Below are 20,100 nucleotides of genomic sequence, written 5' to 3' on the forward strand. Positions count from 1 at the left end.
CTGTTACCATGCTGGATGTCTAAATTAAAAATTAAAAGGTTGGCCACCCTGCTCTAAACCGTGGATTCTACACCATTGCCAAAATTCATGGCTCCATCACTCCTAAAGGGACACAGCACAAGGTTGTAGTTTATAGCTAAATAAGGATTTCTTCTGTGGGTTCTCACAGATTGTGCAAGAAGGAAAGACAAGTACTGGATGGATGGCATGCTGTTACAAAAACAATCTCTTTCCTATTCTCAGCAAAATAAAATAAATGGTTAGTGACCTCAGGAAGTGGGGTGGAGCGACTGCCTCAAAGAACCAGAATGTGGGGAAGGATTATGCAATATTGGATACTTGATGACCAAAGGCCATCTGTGCTGTTGTAGCGAAGTGCTACTCACTGAACTATGAAAGATAGCAAAGTACACATTTTAGAGCTGAGTTCAAGACAGATTTATTCAGGCCTTTACTCTGTGCTTTTATACACTCCTGCACCTGTCACTCGGGCAGAAGAGACATCATCGGATTGGACAAAAACCCGTCCCGTGCACAGGCTGTTTTCCCGCACTTGGGATCTGGTTCGCTTGTTGGTAAGTGGGTCGCCACATGATTTCCGCCCCCCCCAGAATTGGCAATCCCGCTCCAGGTGTCCAAAGCCTCTATTAGGGCGGTCTGCCCCGTGCCGGGGTGCCTGAACCTCGAATGTGGTTGGTTCACATTCAGATGGGCCAGTTTGAGTCGATCTACGATAGAGGGTTCCTCTCTCCCTCCTTTGTCTAAAATGCATGTGGAACCATTGTTCTTTATCACTTCATAAAATCGCAAGATAAAGGAACAGAAGTAGGCCACTAGGCCACATGACTCTACTCTAACCAGAAATATACTTATACCTTGTTCCAATTGCCAGTCTTTTCTCCATATCTCCTGATGCCCCGACCAATTAGATACTTATCAATTTCTTGCTTAAACTCTCCCAGCGATCGGGCCTCCACCACTATATATGTGGCAATGAGTTGCACAAATCCTTCTAATTTTAAGATTGTGACCTTTTGCCCTTGATTCACCCACCAAGGGAAACATCTTATCTACAACCACTCTGTCAAAACCTTTCAAAGTTTGAAATGTTCTACGAGATCCCCTCTCATTTTTCTGTACTCCAATGAATAAAATCCAAGAGCTGCCAAACATTCTCATATGTTAGCTCTTGCATTCCAGGAATCATCCTTGTAAATCTCCTCTGCACCCTCTCCAACATCACATCCTTTCTAAGTCAGGGGGCCCAAACTGCACACAGTACTCCAAATGAGGTCTCATCAGTACTCCATACAGCCTCATCAACACCTCTTTACTTTTATACACTATTCTTCTTGAAATGAATGCCCACATATCATTCACTTTCTTTACTACCGATCCAACCTGGTCATTAACTTTTAGGTTTCCCTGAATGAGGACGCCCAGGTCCCTTTGCACTTCCGAGGTTTGAATTTTCTCTCCTTCCAAATAGTTCTCTGCCTATTTATTTCCACGGCCAAAATGTAGAACCGAACATTTCTCAAAATTGTATTTCATTTTATTGCCCAATCCCCTAAGCTTCCTTCTATATGTGCATCTGCAACTTTTGAATTTCTTCAATGCTTCCTCCTCCACCACCTATCTTGGTGTCATCTGCAAATATGGCAACAAAACCATTCAATCCACAATCCAAATCATTAATATAAATTGTACACAGTAGCAGCCCCTGTAGCATGTCGAATGACTCAAAGACGTGTTGACTCAAACCAAGGCATTTATTAACAAAAGACTGGAGCATAGTACATCAAAGACGACCAGTCCAGACTGACCTGGGTCTGGTTAGGTGCAGCCGTTTATGACCTGTTAGTAGGCGTGGCTATGGCTCTCAGTCAATCACTACTAATATATATATAAATACATACAAATATATACATTGGTGATAGTATCCTGTACTATCACATTCACCCCTTCTTTAGGAACTGACCCCGGGGTGAATAAAAAGAAAAGAGAAAAAAAGGGGGGTATAGCATGCAGTGTTCATGAGCTGTAACGGTCAGGAGGCCTGATTATCCAACATGATCGCCGTGGTGGCGGATCGGGGTAGCTGGTGGAGTATCATCGCTGGGGTCCCCAGGTGTGGGCGCAGTTTCACCCAGTCTACAGTCATCATTGGTTGTGGGCTGGTCCGACCTGCTGTCGTTGTCATCTGCGAGGCGCTGCTCATCCCGTTGTCCCTGTATGTAACCTAGGGGAGGATTGGATGGAGGTTGGGGTTGGAATGTGACAATGTTAGACCCGACTTGGGCCAGGTCCCTTACTGAGACCGTGTCCTCTTGCCCGTCCGGGTACTTGATATAGGCATATTGCGGGTTTGTGTGCAACAGCGTTACTCGGTCATCCAGCGGGTCGTTTTTCGAGTAACGGACATGATGTCTCAGCAGGACAGGCCCAGGGACCGTCAACCAAGCTGGTGTGGTCGTTCCCGATTCTGACTTTCGTGGGAACGAGAACGTACTTTCATGCAGGGTAGCATTAGTGGCAGTGCATAACAGGGACCTGATGGAGTGCAGAGCATTTGGGAGGACGTCCTGCCAGCGAGTGGTGGAGAGGCCTTTGGACCGGAGGGAAAGTGTGACCGCTTTCCAGATGGTGGCATTCTCTCTTTTGACCTGCCTGTTACCGCACAGGTTGTAGCTAGTGGTCTTACTTGAAGCAATACCACGCTCCAGAAGGTACCACCTCAGCTCCGCACTCATAAATGAGGACCCCCGGTCACTATGGATGCAAAATGGGGTACCTGAAAATGCTGTGCAGTGCATTTATGACTGAGGAGGCGGTCATGTCCAATCAGGGGATAGCGAATGGGAAGTGGGAGTACTCATAGATCACCGTGAGAATGTAGGTGTTACGCTTCGTCGATGAAGTCCACACTGAGACGTTTGAAGGGCCGGTGGCTTTAATGATGTGGGTCTTCTTAGGCCAGAAGAAGTTGGGTTTGCACTCAGCAAATACTGGGCAGGCTCAGGTCATGGAACAGATCTCCTCGACCGTATAGGGCAGGTTGCAGGCCTTTACAAAGTGGGCGAATTTGGTGACCCCTGGTAATAGAGCTCCTCATGGAATCTCTGCAGCCTGTCCAATTGTACACTAGTGCATGTCCCATGGGAAAGGGCGTTGGGCGGGTCACTGAGATTGCCAGGCCGGTACAGAATGCCATAGTTGAAGGTAGAGAGTTCGATTCTCCACCTGGCAATCTTGTTGTTTTTGATTTTACCCCTCTGGTTGCTGCTAAATAACACCTGCAAGCAAGGTAGTGTCTCCAACGACGTACGGCCTCAACAATAGCATGGGCCTCCTTCTCGACAGAGTGTCGGCTTTCTGGGCCCTGGAGGGTCCTAGAAAAGAAGGCGATAGGCCTACCGGCCTAGTTTAAGGTGGTTGCCAGTGCAAAGTCGGACGCTTCACTCTCCAACTGGAAGGGTATGGATTTGTCAACAGCATGCAGAGTGGCCGCAGCAATGTCCGACTTGATGCGGTTGAAGGCCGCTCTGGCTTCCGCTGACAAGGGGAAGGGGGTGGACTTAATTAGAGGCCATGCCTTGTCAGCGTACTGTGGGAACCATTGGGTGTAATAGGAAAAAAACCCCAGGCAGCATTTGAGTGCCTTCTGGGTTTGGGGCGGTGGGTCCATGAGAAGGCGCATTAGGTCGGGGTCTGGCTTTACCACCTAGTTTTCAACCATGAAACCTAGAATTGCAAGGCGAGTGGTCCGGAAGACACATTTCTCTAAATTGTCAGTCAGATTCAGCTGTTTCGCCATTTGGAAGAATTTCTCAGGGTTGGCGTTGTGGTCCTGTGGGTTGTGGCCACAGATGGTGACATTGTCCAGATACAGGAATGTAGCTGTTAGGCCATTCTGGTCTACCATCCGGTCCATCTCTCGCTGAAAGATCGCGACACCATTTGTGACACCGAAGGGGACCCTGAGGAATTGATACAAATGCCCGTTCGCTTTGAAGGCCATGAAAGGGTGGTCCTCCGGGTGAATTGGGAGCTGGTGGTAGGCTGATCAGAGGTTGATGGTGGAAAACACATGGTATTGGGTGATCTGATTCACCACATCTGTGGTTCGCGGAAGAGGGTAAGCATCCAAGACCGTGAAGCAGTTGTAGTCAACCACCATCCACAGCTTCTCCCCGTTCTTCACAACTACCACCTGACCTCTCCAGGGACTTGCACTGGGCTTGATGATGCCCTCGCCCAACAATCTGTGCACCTCACTTTTAATAAATTTCCTGACCCCGAAAATATACTGCCGGCTTTTAGTGGCAATCAGTTTCCAGCCAGGGGTGAGGTTGGCAAAGAGGAGGAGCAACCCGGAGGGTGGAGAGGCTGCAAGTGGAGTGTCGGGGCGCGGGGACTGGTGTGTGCTGTTGCTGGAAGGAGGTCTCTGTGTTGGAGTGGTGGCAGACCGAGAGTGGAGAATGGGGACCCCCATAGTGCAGTGACACTGATTTAAAATGACATTAGAAATCCAACCCCAACAACACAGACGAACATAATTGAAATAGGACCAGCAATTTAAACCCTGTAAATTTGATGCTCTGACGAATCTGAATCGAACAGACAGTTAGTACATTGGCTGTTCACCTTAATCATTTCCATGGCCTTAACTAGGGGATGCGGCTGGTCCTGGTTTAATGTCACTGATGCAGCAACCGATACAGGGAGTGATTCTGCTGCCTGTGTTGGTGACTGTGGAGGCTGGCATGATGACGTCACTACTCGTCGCTGGGGGCGTCCAGTGAATCCTCGCGTTGCTGGAGTAGGGGTGAAGCGTTGTGGGGCCTCGGCCTGGTGCATGCTACGCTCATGCGGTGATGTCATCAGCGTGGGCAGGCCATCGGCGGCAAGCTGCAGAGGCGGCAGCGATCGGCCAGAGTTGGCGGCGATCTGCGGAGGTGGCACTACTCGTGATGCAGGAGGGCCGACGGGGTCTTTCGGTGCAAGGACCCGGTCAGATCGGCGGTGGTGGCGAGCTGTGGAGGCGGTGGCCATCGCTGTGCAGGCAGACCATTGGGGCCTGCTGACGCGAAGGTCCTGTTGGGTGGGGGGAGGCCACGTCGGGGATAAGTGTCACACCGGCTAGGGTGGAGCGTTGTATTGTAGTGGCTAAGGTGGAGCATTCCAAGGGCAGCACCATCCGCACGTGCTGTTTGCATCGTGATGTCAAGCATTTCGGCGCAATCAAATGTTCGTTCTCATTTGATGAGAGTTCTGAGGATGAGTAATTCGAATTTGTGGAAGTTGGTTGGGCCTCCCCCAAGGCACTGTGCTTAGCGATGGCCATTTTGGACTGGCAGATGGTGGTGAAGTGGCCATTCTTCCCACACTTCTGGCATCAGGCCTTCCTCAGAGGGCACAGGAATCGACTATGCTTCTCCCTTCCACAGAAGTAGCACTTAAGGATTGCATCAAGTAGTGTGGCAGCAAGGTCATTGACGTGGCGTGGGGAGGCTGGGTTAAATGCAGGCATTCTACTCATATCATAATGGGATCCCCAGCCCTATGTATAGACATCCATGCTTTGGGCTACAGCCTCCATCGTTTCAGCGATTTGAACGGTCTCCATCAGGCTTTCTCCCCCATGGTCCAGCAATCGTTGCCTCACTTAATTGGATCGGACCCCAACCACATAAGTGCCCCGGATGAGGTTATCGGTGATCCCGGCCGCCGTCTTGTCTTCAAGTAACTTCAGTGCCTGGAGGTAGGCTCTGCAAGACTCACCCGGCTGCTGCCTCCTGGTTGCTACCATGTGCCTGGCATAGACCTTATTCGCAGGCCACTTGTAGAGTCCCCTCAGCATATTCATGGCAGCTGTGTAGGAGGTCGCGTCCTGGATGTTTTCGAAGACCCTCATGGACATCATGGACATCAGGACTAGCAGTTTTTCTGTGCCTTCCTCCACGATGGGGACTGATTGATGCAGGTATGCCTCGAAGCTCCTCATCCATTGCCTGAAATCACTCTGAGCAGAAGCTGACTGCGGGTCGATGCTGAGGCATTCTGGTCGCAGCATTCGCTCCATCCGTTGAAATTTTTGTTAATAAAATTGTAGAGCGTCGAATGACTCAAAGACTTGTTGACTCAAACCAAAGCTTTTATTTACAAAAGACTGGAGCATAGTACATTGAGGTCAACCAGTCCAGACTGACCTGGGTCTGGTTTGGAGCAGCCCTCTATGACCTGCCAGTGGGCGTGGCTATGGCTCTCAGCCAATCACTACTACTATATGTAAATATATACAACTATATACATTGGTGATAGTATCCTGTACTATCACAGCCCAAAACCGACCGCTGCCGAACACCACATGTTACAGGCAGCCAACCTGAACAGGATCCTTTATTTCAACCCTTTGTTTCCTGCCTATCAGCCAAATTTCTATCCAATCGAATATCGTCCCTGTAATTCCATGGGCTCTCATCTTATTAAGCAGCCTCACATGCGGCACCTTATCGAATGCCTTCTGAAAATCCAAATATACAACTCCACCGTCTCACCTTTGTTCATCCTACCTGAGATTTCAAAAAATTCTAATAGGTTGGTCAGGCAGGATCTACCCTTCCAAAAATCATGCTGACTCAGACCTATCAAGTCATGCATCTCTAGGTATTTCATAACCACGTCCTTGAGGATTGACTCTAACTCTTTCCCAACCATCGATGTCAAACCAAAAGACCTATTTATTTTTGTCTCCCACCTTTCTTAAAACAGTGGAACCACATTTGCAACTTTCCAGTCCTCTGGAATGATGCCAGAGTCTATTGACTTTTGGAAAATAATTATCAATGGGTCCACTATCTCCAAACTACCTTTTTAGAACCCGTGGATGCATCTCATCCGGCCCGGGAGATTTATCCATTCAGATTGTTTAGCACTATTTCTCTCGTAATCCTAACTGCATCTAATTCTACTCCCTGAAATCTCTGTCAGGTATATTGCTAATGTCTTCCACAGTGAAGTCTGTCGTAAAATATTGATTAAGTTCCTCTGTCATCTCTTTATTCCCATTATAATTTCCCCAGCATTGTTTTCAATCGGTCCTATGTCAATGTGTGTCTCTCTTCTACTTTTTATGTATTTTTAAAAATCTTAGTTTTTTTATATTGTTTGCCAATCTCCTTTCATAATTAATCTTTTCTTTCCTAATGACTTTCTTTGACTCTTTCTGTAAGTTTCTAAAAGATTCCCAGTCCTCTGTTTTCCCACTAAATTTAGCTTCCTTTGCCTTCACCTTGTTAGATACATTGGTGCCATCTTTCCATTGACAAATTTCCTTTTCCTTGGAATATATCTATCCTGCATATTTTTATTAATTGTAAAAATAGCTTCCAATTCTGCTCTACTATCCCTCCAACTATTTGCTTTTCCATTCAACTTAAGCTAGTTCCTTTCTCATACCACTGTAATTTCCTTTATTCCACTGAAAAATTGATACACCAAATAGCAACTCTTCCTTTTCAAATTTGAAACTAAATTCAACCAAGATCGCTACTTCCTATAGGCTCTAATAGCTTTAATTCCCTAATGACCTCAGGTTCATTGCACATCACCCAATCCAGAACTGCAGATCCCCAAGTGGGCTTATCAACAAGCTGTTCAAAAAAAAGCCATCCCTTAAGCTTCTAAAAACTCTCTCTCCTGGGATCCAGTAATTTCCTGCCCTTCCCAATCCCCTGTCATGTTAAAATTCTCCATAATTATTTTGACATTATCCTTGTGACATGCCCTTTCTATTTCCAGCTGTAACTCATAGTCCACTTCCTGGCTGCTGTTGGGGGGGGGGGGGGGGGGTTGTATATAACTGCTAATATGATCTTTGTCATTTCTTAATTCAACCCATAATGATCCTACTGCTGTTGACCCTCTGTCCCTTCTTTCTATTGATTCAATATCATTACTTACACACACCTCCACCTCTCCCTACCTGCCTATTTATTCAATACACTGTAAGTTCCTCAACATGATTATCCAACTGCACGAAAACCAACAAGGTCGGGTCAGATACAGCAATGAGCTCTCTGAACCCTTCTCCATTAACAATGGCGTGAAGCAAGGCTGTGTTCTCGCACCAACCCTCTTTTCAATCTTCTTCAGCATGATGCTGAACCAAGCCATGAAAGACCCCAACAATGAAGACGCTGTTTACATCCGGTACCGCACGGATGGCAGTCTCTTCAATCTGAGGCGCCTGCAAGCTCACACCAAGACACAAGAGAAACTTGTCCGTGAACTACTCTTTGCAGACGATGCCGCTTTAGTTGCCCATTCAGAGCCAGCTCTTCAGCGCTTGACGTCCTGCTTTGCGGAAACTGCCAAAATGTTTGGCCTGGAAGTCAGCCTGAAGAAAACTGAGGTCCTCCATCAGCCAGCTCCCCACCATGACTACCAGCCCCCCCACATCTCCATCGGGCACACAAAACTCAAAACGGTCAACCAGTTTACCTATCTCGGCTGCACCATTTCATCAGATGCAAGGATCGACAATGAGATAGACAACAGACTCGCCAAGGCAAATAGCGCCTTTGGAAGACTACACAAAAGAGTCTGGAAAAACAACCAACTGAAAAACCTCACAAAGATAAGCGTATACAGAGCCGTTGTCATACCCACACTCCTGTTCGGCTCCGAATCATGGGTCCTCTACCGGCACCACCTACGGCTCCTAGAACGCTTCCACCAGCGTTGTCTCCGCTCCATCCTCAACATCCATTGGAGCGCTTACATCCCTAACGTCGAAGTACTCGAGATGGCAGAGGTCGACAGCATCGAGTCCACGCTGCTGAAGATCCAGCTGCGCTGGATGGGTCACGTCTCCAGAATGGAGGACCATCGCCTTCCCAAGATCGTGTTATATGGCGAGCTCTCCACTGGCCACCGTGACAGAGGTGCACCAAAGAAAAGGTACAAGGACTGCCTAAAGAAATCTCTTGGTGCCTGCCACATTGACCACCGCCAGTGGGCTGATAACGCCTCAAACCGTGCATCTTGGCGCCTCACAGTTTGGCGGGCAGCAACCTCCTTTGAAGAAGACCGCAGAGCCCACCTCACTGACAAAAGGCAAAGGAGGAAAAACCCAACACCCAACCCCAACCAACCAATTTTCCCCTGCAACCGCTGCAACCGTGTCTGCCTGTCCCGCATCGGACTTGTCAACCACAAACGAGCCTGCAGCTGACGTGGACTTTTTACCCCCTCCATAAATCTTCGTCCGCGAAGCCAAGCCAAAGAAAGAAAAGAAAAAGAAATATTGAGATATACAGTATATTGAGATATATTGGATATTGAGCTCCCAATCACATGCTTCATTGAGCCATGTTTCAGTACTGGCCACAATGTCATATTTTCTAAGTTGAATTTGAGCAACCAGGTCATCTACTTTCTTGTAATGCTATGTGCATTTATGTAGTGCCCTTAGACACACTACTGATAACATTTTTACTGTATTCCTGTTGAAGAGCACTTTCTCCTGCCTGCTCACTTGCCTTTCCTTTTTGTCATCATTGACTTGCTCTTTTCTATTTTCCTCCCTTTCTCTGTTGTAGTTCCCTGTCTCCCTACAACCCTAATCTCTTCACTCTCATTTTGAGTCCTCCTCCCCACCCGCCAAACTAGTTTCAGCCCTCCCCAACAGCTATAGCAAACCCTCTTGCCAGAATATTGGTCCCCTTCCAGTTCAGTTGCAGTCCATCCCTTTTGTAGAGGTCTGACCTTCCCGAGAAATGATCCCAATGATTTAGGAATCTGAAGTTCTGTCCCTTGGACCAACTCTTCAGCCACGCATTCATCAACCATAACTTATTATTTGTACCCTGTCTAGCGTGTGGCACAGGCAGCAATCCAAACTTACAACCCTTGAAGCCCTAACTTTTAACTTCCTTCCAAAATTCTCTCTTGCAGACCTCATCTCTACTCCTATCCATGTAATTGGTCCCCACGTTGACCACATCTGGCCACTCCTCTCCCCTTCCAGAATGTTGAGGTGCATGACCCTGACACCTGGGAGGCAACATACCAACCTGGAGTCACAATACATTCCAACAAGCTTCTTGTCTGCCTTCCTAACCAACAAGTCTCCTAATACTGCTTTTCTCTTCTCAGCCCTTCCCTCCTGAGTCGAGGTACCAGCCTCTGTGCCAGAAACTTGACCGCCTTGACTTGTCCTTGGTAGATCGTCCCCACCAACAGTATCCAAAATGGTATACCTATTGTCAGTCAGAACATTCACAGGGACACTCTGCACTACCTGTGTCTTCCTTTTTCCTCCCCGGATAGTCACCCAGCTATCTGTACCTGTCTATTTAGCGTTACTACCTCCCTGTAATTCTTCTCAATTACTGTCTCAGCTTCCTGAATAATCCGCAGTTCATCCAACTCCAGCTCCACTTTGAAAGATCCCTTGAATGCCTGCTGCAAAGGTGCCCGACATGTTCCCCTCTGCAGACCCTTGGGTATGTAGGTCCTAGTCTGACTGTGTTGTGTGGAGTCTCCCCAGGACTGCTGTGGGTGCCTCCTTGTCCCCATGGGGCTGGTTCCTGGTACCACAAGGGGTGTACTATAGACGAGTTCTGCCGATGAGGCATTTAAATCATCCTTGGGTGCCGTACGAATTCCCAAGAGGACCCAAGGCATCTCATCCCGTTGTCTTCTGGCCGACTGCCGGTCTGCTGTCGGATTCAATCAGATCTGCTGTTGTGTGCGGGGTCTGGCAATTTGTCCTATGGATGCCCCACTTTCCAGCTTAGCCCGCCACAGTATGTCCGCACGAGCCACAACTCTCCGTGAGCCACTGAAATCTTTGTCGGCCAGTAACATGTAGATGTCTTCCATCAGTTACTCCACAAAAGCCTGATTGAACATTAGCATTTCGTTCATTAGCGCGGAAGGAGTTCTGTCTCCTATGTTGTCCAAGTGGAGCAAGTGGGCCGCTTGCTTGTGCTGTGAGAGGCCGAAAGAGCAGATCAAGAGTTTCTTGAGTGCCCTGTATTTGCCCTCTTCTGGGGGCTGTTGGAGGAAATCAGAAACCCAACATGCCACCTCCTGATCCAGGGCACTTACTACATAGAGTTGCAGGGAAGTAGTCACCTCCAAATAGACAGGGCACAGATAGCTGGGTGATTATCCGAGGAGGAATGTGATGTTATTTGCCGCAACTTAAATTGGGCTTCTGCCTGATCAAACCACACACGTGGTTGTGAAGTCCAAAATGTTGGCAGTTTTAGAGATACTGCGTGTAGTGAAGAAAAGTTCTCCATCCTTTGGTCCAAATATTGTCTGAACCCTCAGAATCACCAATGTAGTGAAGTGCTACCCACTGTGCTATGAAAGGAAGCGATGTACACGTTGTAGAACAGAGTTCAAGATTAATTTATTCAGGCCTTTACTCTGTGCTTTTATACACTCCTGGTCCTGTCACTCAGGCTGGAAGAGATGTTATCGAATCAGTCAAAAACCTGCCCCATGCGCAGGCTGTTTTCCCGCTCATAGCAGTGCATCTGCCATTTTGGGAGCCAGTTTGCTTATCGGTAAGTGGGTCGCCACACTGTATCTATGATTCTATAAAAGATGCACCCACCTGTTTGGGTGGATTTGTTTGAAACACAACATTCGATCCAAGCTTTAAGTCACTAGGAGTTCTGTCCAAAACCTTTATTTTCCACCACTGAGCCAATTTTGGATCCATTTGTCACTTTCACTTGGATCTCAAGTGTTTTAACTTTTTTGACATTCTAAGGATGTAAGGGGTGCCAGGCAGTCCTGGATTAACCATTAAGAAAAATGAATTTTTTTTTCCAGTGCTGGATTTACTATGATGCAGCTGAATTAGGGCCTCACAAATAGGGAGCCCCCACAATAAATGAAAAAAAACCCGATAAATATATAGAAGATTATATTTAATATAGTTGTGGAGTCTGCCCTGGAAAAAAATGATTTTTTAATCTATTATTTCACATTCAGCACTTATTGAGTCTTAATGTCTTGTCAGTTAGACAATGGAAGGGTCGAGGTGGAACCATTGTTGGGCTCTGTTTAGGGCATCAGTTGGCACCAGGCTGTACTGATGGTAACTCTTTGTCAGCAGCAGGCAAAAGTTAAAACATATCATGTATGTTATATTTTTAATGACAAAGTATTGAGTACAGGAGTTGGGATGTTATGCTGAGGTTGTACAAGTCATTGGTGAGGTCAAATCTGGAGTATTGAGTGGCGTTCTGGTCACCAAACTACAGGAAGGAAATCAGTAAGATTGAAAGAGCGCAGAGAAGATTTACTAGGATGTTGCCGGCCTTCAGGAATTGAGTTACAGGGAAAGGTTAAACAGGTTAGGACTCTATTCCTTGGGAGCATAGAAGAATGAGAGGAGATTTGATAGAGGTTTACAAAATTATGAGAGGTATAGACAGAGTAAATGTGAATAGGCTCTTTCCACTTAGAAGAGGACATGGACTTAGGGTGAAAGGTTAAGGGGAACTTTTTCACTCAGAGAGTGTGAGTGGAACGAGTTGCCATCCGACTTGGTAAATGCAAGCTCACTCTACTTTTAAAAATAAACTGGATAGATACATGAATAGGAAAGGTCTGGAAGGTTATGGAATGGGTGAAGGTCAGTGGGCCTAATAGTATGATGTTTTCAGTATAGATTAGAAGGGCCGAATGGCCGGTTTTCTGTGCTGTAGTGTTCTATGGACAACAAAAGGAACCTCAAAAAAGCTTTTCTCTTCTGGTTTGGCTAATTTAGTAAACAAAGCCAAAGCGAATACTGTGGCTTTCTGACTTTTAACTGATGGATCACAGTGTACAGGATAAGGAACATTTCAGTAAATTAGACAAATGGCAGCACGTTCACAAGTGCTCTGTGATCAACGCGCAAAATGGTGCAGGAATTTAATGGGCCGGGCTGCTATTGCCTTCCATGGATGCTCCCTGACCCGCTGCTTTCCTCCATCATATTGCGTGCTGGTACCATTTTCCAGCATCTACAGCCTCTTACCCAATCAAGGCCGCACTGGAAATGCAGCGGTGGAAGGTGCGAGAGCGATTTTAAATGCGACTCGTTAGGTAAAGACCTTATCTAATATTACACTGGAATAGCGAGGGTGTAAAACTTTGGGCGACCCCTCACCTGCTCACATTCTTCGCCGAAGAAAGCCCGTAGGGCGCATGCGCGTTGACCTCACCCGCTCGATTGCGCTTGTGACCACAACCGGCACGAGCTTGACAGACACCGGATTCACCAATGAGCATCGGAGAAGGCGCCGACGCTGAAGGTTGGCCGGTTTTCCCTTCCCCTCCCTCCCTCCCCGCCCCGCCCCGCCCCGCCGCTGACGCTGACTTCGTTCGCAGCGGCAGGTGAGGCTGGGTGGCTGAGCTGCTGATTGCGCGCCCGTCCTCTGGCGCCCAATTACATTGATTCCCTCCGGCGGTGCCTTCAGTGTGCTCCAGCTGGCAGGGGAAACCGTGCGGAGAGGGGGGCCGGCGGTTCGGTTCGATCGGTCACTGAGGTAAGGTGCTCCCACCGCCCGGCTCCTGTTGGCTTCGCGGCCGAGGCGAGAGCTCCGCGATTGGGAGCGCCGCCGGCTTAAAAGGTGGTTTATGCTGGTGCCCGGTACCTGCCCCGTGAGGCCTGTGTGGGTCATGGACGGGGCTGGTTCTCTGGTTCAACCCAGGGCCCGGTTCACCTGATCCTGGCTGCGAGGGGTTGCTGGACACCTGAGTAACCTTACTCTACTGGTATCGGGTCTAAGTGGTCACAGATATTCACACTAATTAAAGAGTGGGGATAAAAAAAAATAAACCCACAATGCTGGGGGAACTCCACGGGTTAAACAGTGCCCTTTAGTCCTTTATATAGCGAAGGTAAAAATACATAACTGACGTTTCGGGCTTGAGCCCTTCATCAAGGTATGGAAAAATGTTGGCAGGCGTCAGAATGAGAAAGGTTACGGGGAGGGGTGGTCCCAAAGGGAGAAGGGAGGGAGGGCACAGCAGCACACAGTGGGGGGAGGGATGGAGAGCTGATAGAGGGAAATGGCCAGAAGGTGCCCAGGTGGTAATGTGCCTCCAATTTATGGATGGGATTGTCCGTGAGGCCATGAGCGTGGGAGTGTGATGCGGAACTGAAATGGTTGTCCGCTGGGAAAGCTCTGTCACTGGTGTGGACAGAGCAAACTTTCTGCCTGGGCACTCTCCAGCTGGAATGCATTAATATTAACTTTTCCAGTTTCTGCTAACCTGCTCTCCTTTCCCCTCCTTCCTTTCCCCTCCTTCCCTTCCCCCGAAGAGCTCTCTACTCACATCCCTCTTGCTTGCTGCAGTGCCCTCCCTTCCATCACCCATTACCTCGTGCCTTTGCGACCACACCTCTCCCCTTGCCCTTTTATTCAAATGCCTGCTGATGTTTTTCCATACCTTGATGAAATGTCAGCCTGAAATGTCAGTTATGTATTTTTATATTTGCTATATAAAGGACAATGTTTGACTTGCTGAGTTTCTCCAGCATTGTTTTTACTTCAACTATGGTGTCTGTAGACTTTTGTGTTTTTACTAAAGAATGAGGATAAACGATCTTCCCCAGACTGATAATTGGGTACCCCAGGGATCAGTGTTTGGGCCTCAACTGTTTGCACTATCAATGATTTGGCTGAAGCCAAATTTGCTAAAGATAGGATGATGGACCAAGAAGAAGCTTCAGGAGGCTATAGACAAGTATAATAACTGGTAAGGATAATGTTTTGTGTACAAAACAGAAAAGGAGTGTCTTTTTTCAAATAGTGAGAGTATAAGTGTCCTTGTCTGTGTTACTTACATTTAACTGGGAAAACAATTGGTGTTATGAGAGGATTTGAATTCAGGAGTGAGGATATCTTGCTACAGTTGTATATGCTCTTGGTGAGAAGGCACCTTGAGTATTGTGTAGGCAAAGAATTGCTGGAAGAGCTTGAGTCAGATATCATCTGTGGGTAGAAATGACCTGTCAATGTTTTGGATCTAAACTCTTTATGGTTAAAATGGAAGAAGTGAATTTGTATTTATAAAGGGTGAAGGAAGCTTGGGGATTGGGCCCATGTATGATATAGTAAAGAACAGAAGGTGTGAGAGAGGTGGAGAGATAGGGGAAGGGGGGTGGGGAAAGAAAAATGTATAGGAGTAGTTAAAAAAAGAAATTGAAACAGTGGAGTGAAAAATGAAAGTCTGCAGACTCTGATTGCAGAATAAAAACAAAAATGCTGGAGAAGCACAGCACATTACACAGTGCCCATAAGAGGTAAAGATGTATGGAAACAGTTGTATCCGATGGGGATACTTAAATTATAAAAGTCAGTGTTTGTGACATTAATTTTAAGGCTGTCTAGGAAGAATAGGATGTGTTGTGCTTCATGTATGTTTGGCCTCACAATGGATGAAGCCAAGGACCGACATGCCACTGGTAAGGGAAGAGCTGACTAAGGGGTCTTGGAGAGAGATCCCTGAGAAAAGCATATAGGGGTGGAGAGGGGAAGTTGTGACTGGTTGTGGGATCACACTGAGCTTGGCGTAAGTATCAGAATAGTGTGTGGGATGCAGAGGTTGGTGGGGTGGAAAGAGAGGACCAGAGGGACTCTGTCCCTATTCTGTCTAGGGGGAAGGTGGTGTAAGTATGAGAAGTATGAGAACCACCCATCAGCCACTTTGAATACTGTGTACAGCTTTGGGTATACTTGGCAAAGTGAAAGTGTTAAGTTTGTCATCTGCTTGTACAAGTGCAACCTGAGGAAATGGTGTTCTCCAGTCCTTGGTGCAAAAACATGCAGATACACAACCAGATATTACACACATAGAGATAAACAATATGTCTGCAGGATAAGTATTATATCTATAAAAATAAGTAAATGTTGTTTTGTATAAATGAGTCTCGATGTTGAGTGTGAGCTGTTCCTTTGGTCGTTCAGTATTCTCGCTGCCCATGGGAAGAAGCTGTTCCTCAGCCTTGTGATGCTGGCTCTTGTATCTCCTCTGATGGGAGCAGCTGAAAAATGCCGTGTGCAGGTTGGAAGGGATCCTTGACGATTTTCTGCATCCATGGTAGATCATGTTGATATGGGGGGGAGGGAGACTCCTGTGATCCTTTCTGGTCCTGTGGATTGGCCTCTAATCTATTTTTTGAGGCAACCATACCACTGATGCAGCAGGTTAGGGCGCTCTTGATAGAGTTCCTATAGAAAGTTGACATCGTGGTGGCCTGCAGCTTTGTCCGCTTCATTCTTCTCAAGAGGTGCAGTCTCTGTTGTGCCTTCCTGACAAGTGAGTGTCCATGATAGGTCACTGTGAACTCCAAGGAACTTAGTGCTCTCCACTCTCTCTACTACAGAGTTGGGTTGATGTGTCGTGGATGGTGGTCATTCCTCCAACAAGAAGTGCAATGAAGATTTGGCAGACCAATTCTTGGCAAGGGAGATTTGTTATATGAAATAGATTGAGTAGACCAATCCTCCAAATCTATGGATTTTTGGGAAAACTGAAAAGGTTAATTTTGAGCCTACAAACTACTTAATGAATGTAAGGAAGGTGGTTTATCTGATGGAGTAATCTCAGGATCAGAATCAGGATTTATTGTCATGAACAAGTCATGAAATTCGGTGTTTTGCGGCAGCGACATAGTTCATGTGATAACCATCTTACAACATGACTATAAAAAATAAGAACAATAACAAGGCATAAAAAGTAAGGTAGTATCTTTGGTTCATTGATTATTCAGGAATCTGATGGAAGTGGGGAAGAAGCTGTCCTTGTGCTGCTGAGGGCTTGTCTTTAGGCTCCTGTACCTCTTTCCCAATGGTAATAGAGTAAAGAGCGCATAGCCTGGGTGGTGGGGTTCTTTGAGGATGGAGGCCATTTTTTTAAGACACTGCCTCGTAGATGTCCTCTATGGAGTGAAATCTGGAGCCCGTGATGTCAATGACTGAGTTCATATCCCTCTGGAGTTTATTTTTATCCTGAGAGTTAGTGCCTCCATGGCAGGAAGTGATGTAACCAGCCAGAATGCTCTATATTTGTAGAAGTTTCTGAGAGTCTTTGGTGACATACCAAACTGCCTCAGACACCTCATAAAGTAAAGCCGTTGGCGAGCCACCTTTTTGATTGCATCAATGTGGAGGCTCCAGGACAGATCCTCAGAGATATTGACACCAAGCAATTTGAATTTCTTGACCCTCTCCACCACTGAGCCCTCAGTGAGGATTGGGTTGTGTTCCCCGACTTCCTCCTGAAGTCCACCATCATCTCCTTGGTTTTGCTGACATTGAGTGCAAGGTTATTGTCGTTACACCATTCAATGAGCTGATCTAGCTCCCTCCTGTATGCTTCCTCATTGCCGTTTGTGGTTCTCCCGACAACTGTGGTGTCATCCAGAATCAAGGTCACCATCTAAGAATGTGGGTAGGCCATTTAAGACTAAGATTGAAATTCTATACAGAGGAGGTTGAACTTTTGGAATTCCAGAATTTGAAGGGATGGTTACATGAAAAACATATTAAGTGATTTCTGGACATTTCAGGGATTAAGCGGGAAAATAAAATTGAGCTGTAAACTTAGTATCGATTTTGATGAATGGTGGGTAAGTGATGGAAGGGAGGGAAGTTTGCTTTGTGTTATGAGCTGCATTTAGTACCTTCTGTGGCATCTTGAGCAGAGCATCTCCCAAACCATGTTGTGATGCAACTCTTGGAGAAGTTGATGAGGGACAGGGGGTCTTCCTTAGTCTTCTGTGAAAGTAAAGGCATTGGTGTACTTGACTGTTGTGGGAATGTACTTATACCCAGGTCAAGTCATTGGAGATATTTATTCCTAAGAACTTGAAGCTATCTATTCTTTTGACTTCAGTGCCATTAATGTGGACTCTGGTCCCTCTTCTGAACTCATCGATCATCTTCATCTTATTGATGCTGAGAGACGAGTTGTTATCTTTGCACAAAGCCAACTAGACTCTTTCCTATAATCTGCCTTGTTGTTATTTGATACTTAGTTGGCTACTGTGATTTTGTCTGAAAATTTGATGGAGTTGGAATGGTATTTATCTGTATAGCCCTATGATGGTATAGGGAGTATAGTAGGGGACTCTATGCATCTTTGAGCACTCAAGTTGAGTCTGATTGTGGAGGAGATGTTGTACCATCTGAACTCAATGAGAATTAGCTGTTAATATACTTTATGGTTCATTTCAGCATTGCATGCTGGAATTTGCCTTCAAGGCATTGGTGGTGAGATACTGCATTCATGGGAGAAGTTAACATGATGTGTAACTGCTCTTCTAGGTCACGGGACTTTGAATTTTGGTTGTTTGTCAAGGCAGTATGGTTAGTTACAATGGTGTATTATGTAGATAGTCAATACTATAATCATAATGTCTGGTATTTGATTATCATACTGGTTAAGGCATTGAATTTTAAGGGTTTACAGCAGTGCCAGGAAGTGTTGATTTGTTGCAGGAGGAAACTGATTGTCTTGTTTGATCTGTATTCATGCAGGCAAGGCACCGGAAATTGAATCAGTAGGTTTAATGTACGCCATCTTTATTTGTAAGGTTGATAAAGATTTTGATCAGTGGCAACTAATCTCCTGTCGGTCCTTCAGTGCTGGTGGGTGGCACTGCCATTCATTCTGCAAATGTGGTTTGCTTTTTTTTTTCCCTGTTGCCAGCCGAGCAGAGTTTTGTCCAGGTCTTGTAATGAGGTTTTTTTTTAAAAAAGTATTTAATGTTGTGCTGACTTCATGAGAGAGAAAACTTTTTGTCAACTAACTTGAAACAATCAGTGAAGGACACTTCATTGAGAAACTCGTGTGATGGTATAATTGCTTTCAAACAGCAGCAATTTTCATCTTTTCTAATAGTTATAACCTCATCCCTTTGATTCTTTATCTGGCAGATCACCAATCCCAGGAGCCCTCACACTGTCTTTTTTTCACTTGAGTCCCCGTCATAACCGCAGCCCAAACCATCATTTCCCCCCCCCCCCAACTAATGTTGCTTGACCAGCTAAATTGCACCAATAGATTGTTCACCATGCTCCAGTTTTGATTTTTCACTCAAAGCTCTAGAATTTGCAACTGACACATTTTTCTTTTACTCCTGACAAAATGTTGAAGTTGTTTGAATTGCAACTTTTTATTTGTGATCTGAGGGATGCCTTTGGATTTTTTGCTCCATAAAATACTCCATATAAATGGATGTGAGATGAGAGTTTATTATATACATAAGTACAATGTTGAATTTTTCCCATGGTCCCCATTGACTGCAGTATTATTATGACTCATGGCTCATTGACAAAAAGGACAAGGCTCTAAATTGCATGACTGAAACAAAGATTAGTTTTATCTTCATATCTTTCAAGTTTAGCCAATTTTTTTCCTCTGGTGTACATTAGAAAAACAATTTGTATAATGCCATCACTATTACTCATTCATTAAATTGCAATTTAAAATGACATGTTAGCATCAATTTGAATACTGTATTTCCGTTCAAAGGTCTTTGCTTCTAAATGATGAATGATAAATTGGTAATGTATTGAACACGACCTTAGTTATTCAATGATCACTAATTTAGAAGAACATGCTTCTTTTTATGTTTACACAAGGTTAGATTTTCTTTTGAAAACAATTCCATTTTTGCTTCATATCCCAGGTCAAGTCATTGGAGATATTTATTCCTAAGAATCTGGTGGCTGATAGGTAATGAATACTGGGCAGAACATTGTAAACTGTATTGCAGCTTGAGACTGCAGCACAAGGTTTGCAACGTATCTGGTTTCCACTATCAGATTTGTTTAATTAAGTAAATTGGCATTATATGTATCTCGTACTATTTAGAAGTAGTATGTTTTACTCAGCCTGGAAGGAGCAGGGTAACTGCTCAAGTTTAAAAGAAATCCAGTGGCAATTTCTGAATTTGTATCCTCAGTTTGCTGCAGTACCATTAGGCATTCATAGTATTAAAGAGATTTTTAGACATGCAGCATGGGAACAGGCCATTTTGGCCCATGAGCCCATGCTGCCCAATTTGCACCC

The 20,100-nt window shown here is 45.8% G+C and overlaps 1 protein-coding gene across 3 annotated transcripts in view; it reads left to right on the forward strand.

Moving 5' to 3' along the window:
* The first annotated feature begins 13,378 nt into the window (after positions 1–13,378).
* LOC138753884 (protein numb homolog) overlaps positions 13,379–20,100 on the forward strand; it is a 143,736-nt gene continuing 137,014 nt past the window's right edge. For 2 of the 3 annotated variants that reach the window (XM_069917424.1, XM_069917423.1), the window contains exon 1: positions 13,379–13,562. The gene's annotated coding sequence lies outside the window, so the exon portion shown is untranslated. The remainder of the gene's footprint in view (positions 13,563–20,100) is intronic. The other variant, XM_069917425.1, reaches the window with a different exon arrangement.

The sequence above is a fragment of the Narcine bancroftii genome, chromosome 2, assembly GCF_036971445.1.
Source record: "Narcine bancroftii isolate sNarBan1 chromosome 2, sNarBan1.hap1, whole genome shotgun sequence".
Taxonomy (NCBI): Eukaryota; Metazoa; Chordata; class Chondrichthyes; order Torpediniformes; family Narcinidae; genus Narcine; species Narcine bancroftii.